The 4,756-nt window shown below is 48.6% G+C and overlaps 1 protein-coding gene across 1 annotated transcript in view; it reads right to left on the bottom strand.

Annotated features, from left to right (window-relative positions):
- Positions 1-1,039, bottom strand: part of sulf2b (sulfatase 2b) — a 164,173-nt gene extending 163,134 nt beyond the window's left edge. The window contains 1 exon segment of the mRNA XM_042097930.1: positions 974-1,039. The gene's annotated coding sequence lies outside the window, so the exon portion shown is untranslated.
- Between the last annotated feature and the right edge of the window lie 3,717 nt (positions 1,040-4,756).

Genomic DNA, 4,756 nt, shown 5'->3' with positions numbered 1-4,756 from the left:
TACTCAGTAAGTAAATATCAGCAAAGTCAATACATCACACATGACTGAATCAATACATCTGCTATCTCATTTTCCCAGTCACACACACACATACGGTCTGTAGGAAGCATTTTCAATTTGCCCATATCTGGTGATACACCTGTCAGCCATGTTTGTGCTCAGTGAATAACACTGAGTCTGTACTTTTACACGGACAGTACACATCTTTTGTGTGGACTAGACACAAAGTTTGAATTTTGGCATCTCACACATGCCCATACATACACACAAAGACATGCAAAATAACATACATACACACAAAGACACACAAACTAACACACACACACACACACACACACACACACACACACACACACACACACACACACACACACACACGGAGTTAAAGAGTGAGGGGCAGGGGAGCAGGGTGTAACTGCAACCTTCCCTTTTCCCCACGTACGATCACTGGAGTCGATCTGCATGTGCAGAGACAGTGCAGAGCAGACACAACACCCACGTACTAACACCAAGAGAGAGCACCGGGAGCACGCCTCCCTACTAAACACACACAACAAGCACACAAGACAGTATCAACAAAGCCAAGAAAACAATAATAAACAAATACAAGCAAGCACAGGTTGGCCCCTTTAAGTGACACATAATGTGAGAGAGAGAGAGTGAGATAGGGCAGAATTAAAGAGAGAGAGAGAGAGAAATTAAGAGAGAGAGAGAGAGAGAGAGAACCAGGGATTCATGAGAGTGGAGCTGTTAGCTTAGAAGCTCCTGTGAAGTCCCAAAGTCCAGTTACATCAGTGCAAGAAACACAGTGAGATAATGACAAGAAGAGACAGAAGTACTGAAAAAAACGGTGGAAAAGTAAGCGCGTGAGTGGGTAAGAGAGAAAGAGGGGGAGAGAGAGAGGGAGGAGAGAGAGAGGGGGAACGGGAAACTGGCAGCGCAGTGAAAAGTAGGGCATGTCACCGTGGTGTACCTCCTGTGTGGCTGCAGGTCCTCGGGAGGCAGCTGGGTAAGACGAAGGGTAGACACGATGGGCGGGGGGTGGGGGGGGGGGGGGGGGGGGGGTTGGTGAGCAGGTGGCTTCTCGTCCTCTTCTCCTCTCCTCTCCTCTCCTCTCCTCTCCTCTCCTCTCCTCTTCTCCTCTCTTCACTCTTCTTCACTCTTCTCTTGTGCTCTCTTGTCCTGGCCGTTTCAGTCCCGTCCGTCAAAAAAAAAGTAGGGAACGACGCACACCAGAGACACACACGCAGCAATAGAGAGAGAAACACACACGTCTGGCAGAGGGTGGCAGAGGAGTGTTCACACACTCATCACTCTTCTGTCCAACTTTGTCCTCTTTTATCTCCCTCTGTGTCTCTCGTTCTCTCTTTTTACCCCGTCAGCCACAACTGGTCACTCCATTGCATGCCCTGGCACAAAACAGTGCAGGACAAATACACACACACACACACACACACACACATACAAATACACGCGTGCGCGAGGAGAGAGAGAGAAAGACACATGCACTAATGTGAACCCGCTGTAAAGTGAGCAGGAGAGAGGAGAAGGCTGGAGTTTAAAAACAAACGCAGGGTAGAAAAAAAGTGAGTCGAAAAGTCCCACTCTGAACAGTTTCAAATCCCTGGACTACTTTTCTTCCTCCCTCTCGCTCTCTCTCACTCAGTCACACACTCTCGCTTTCACCTCAATCTCTCTCTCTCTCTCTCTCTCTCTCTCTCTCTCTCTCTCTCTCTCTCTCTCTCTCTCTCTCTCTTGTGGTCGGTCAGAGAGTTCTTGTGAACCAGCGGCGGTGGCTGAATCAGGACAGCTCAAACCATCTGTTGAAACACGCCTGCCTCTTTGCTTTACTTACTCACTCACTCACAGAGTGCCTGAGCGAGGTAGGGAAGGAGGAGGGAGGGAGGGAGAGAGGGAGGGAGGGAGGGGGGTGGGAGAGGGAGGGAGAGGAAAGGAGGGGGGGGGAAGTCGGCAGAGAGGACTGAACAGCTTGCCAGTGCCCAATCAGAGCAGAGAACCCACTCGACAGGCGGAGCCAGAGAGTGAGAGTGAGAGAGAGAAGAGAGAGAGAGGGGGCTGAAAGTGGACTAGAAAAGAGAGAGAGAGAGGGGTGAAAAGAAAAGGGGAAGAGGGGAGAGTGAAAAAGAGAAAAGTGAAAAGAAATGTGGAGGGAGCAGATGGGAGTTGGGTGTGTGTGGGGGGGGGGGGGGGCAGAATTAATCGAGATTTGGAGAAAGAATGAGAGGGATGAGGAGGAGGTGGGAAGGACAAGACAGAGAGAGAGGAGGGAGGGAGTCAGAGAGAGAGAGAGAGAGAGAGAGAGAGAGAGAGAGAGAGAGAGAGAGGGAAGGCTTGGCTCAGATGCCATTTATTCATGGGTATTCATGTGACTGGTACCCTCTGGGCCTAATGGCCTGTACTGGCCAGAGGGAAGAGAGAGGGTAGGGCACAGGCAGACAGAGAGTGTGAGGGGGGGGGGGGGAGATAAAGCCGTGTGTCATATTGACATAAGCTCACATACATACACACGAGCAGACACACACACACACACACACACACACACACACACACACACACACACACACAGACACACACACACACACACACACACACACACACACACACACACACACACACACACACACACACACACACAGAGAGACACACAGACACACACAAATACAATGACATTTGTTATAATGACGTGTTTAGTTTAGCAAAGTCTTAAAGTGAAATGTCAAAAGACAGAAGACTGAAAAGAAGTGAATAAACACGCTTCAGTAAAATGAAGAGTTTATTCACCCACTTAGTCATTGTCTTCTCTCTATTCTTCTCTCCAACAGTAAGCAAGTCCAAAGGCCCACGCTACACCTTATGACACAATGGTGCTATACTTGGTGCAGGTTCAAAGATTACGCACAATTATTCAGTCAGCAAACATTTGACTGATTCTTGGAAGTAAGACAGTATAACCAAACCCCACGCCATAACAAACACTGCAAACAATGCTTTTTCCATTTGACATGACTTTTGTCTCTGCATACTAGCATGGGATATAGAGCGTTCTCTATTTGTGTCCTATTTTCAGCAGGTGGTTACTGTAAATGCCATTAAGGGTACAGAGTTGTACTGTAGTGGTCTTGGAGGTTTAGTGTTATCTCTGAGTCTTTTGTCCCTTTTCTCTTCCAGTAGTGTCTGTGCGCTCCCCAATCTGGTCTCAGTCTGATTCCTTAATGTCCCAAGACCCAGACCCTTGCATGCTCAGTCACACACAGGGATTCACACTCGAAAGCCTGGATAGAAGTCACAACACACACACACACACACACACACACACACCACACACACACACACACACACACACACACACACACACACACACACACACACACACACACATACACATACACATACACACACAGACACACACACACACACACACACACAGTCTCAGTCCCATGCAAAAACTATCTCTAACACACGCAGAAAGACAGACAGACAGACACACACACACACACACTGCCTGTAAAATGGAACTTTTACCCAGCTGCTGCTGCAGACAAGACCAGACTCTGGGCTTCATCCCAATTAAATGCACACTGTCTCACAGTGTGTGTGAATGTGTGTGTTAGTCTGGGTGAGTGTGTGTGTGTGTGTGTGTGTGTGTGTGTGTGTGTGTGTGTGTGTGTGTGTGTGTGTGTGTGTGTGCGTGGCTGAGTGTGCATGTGTATAAGATATATTCAGAGACCTTAGAGATTACACACCCTCAGTAACACACACACACACACACACACACACACACACCACACACCACACACACCAGTCAGACACAGAGTCCCTAAGGTTATGCATTTGCAAGCTGAACTAAGCTTTGAATAGAAAACAGGGATTTAGGTTGTCTAGGAAGAGAGTGGGGAGTGAGGACAGAGGGGGGTAAGACGGTGTAGAGCTAGAGATGTGAGACAGTCAGACAGACAGACAGACAGAAAGACAGAAACAGACGCCTGGAGGCCTCCTGTGAGAGATGAGGTGTGGACGACGGAGATGGACATCAAAGGACATGGTGTCCCTCGAACAAATCAATCCCTGACAGTGTCAAAGCAGCGAGAGCCACAGGACCGCAGAGGTGAGGGACGCATTTGGCTTCACACGAGCGCAGTTCAAAGGGCGAGTTGTGCCGCAGCGTTACACTTCAGGGAGGACTAATGCACTGAGCCTGCTGCCTAGTCGGGGTCGACGGTGCACACAGAGAGAGGGGGAGAGAGAGAAAGAGAAAATTGAAAAGTTTTTCCGCTGTGGAGCAGTCAGGCATGGCATCCTGCAGAACAGAGGCTCTATTCCCTCCCTGTCACTCCCCCTCTATCTCTCTCTTGATCTCTTTCACATACCCACTCTCTCTCTCTTTCACATACCACTCTCTCTTGATCTCTTTCACATACCCACTCTCTCTCTCTTTCACATACCACTCTCTCTTTCACATACCCACTCTCTCTTGATCTCTTTCACATACCCACTCTCTCTCTCTTTCACATACCACTCTCTCTCTCTTTCACATACCACTCTCTCTTTCACATACCACTCTCTCTTTCACATACCCACTCTCTCTCTCTTTCACATACCACTCTCTCTTTCACATACCACTCTCTCTTTCACATACCCACTCTCTCTCTCTTTCACATACCACTCTCTCTTTCACATGCCCACTCTCTCTCGCCCTCTCGCTCTTTTTCACATACCCACTCTCTCTCTCATTTAA

Source organism: Alosa sapidissima, chromosome 7 (genome assembly GCF_018492685.1).
Source record: "Alosa sapidissima isolate fAloSap1 chromosome 7, fAloSap1.pri, whole genome shotgun sequence".
Classification (NCBI taxonomy): Eukaryota; Metazoa; Chordata; class Actinopteri; order Clupeiformes; family Clupeidae; genus Alosa; species Alosa sapidissima.
This window is presented reverse-complemented; position numbering and strand designations above follow the sequence as displayed.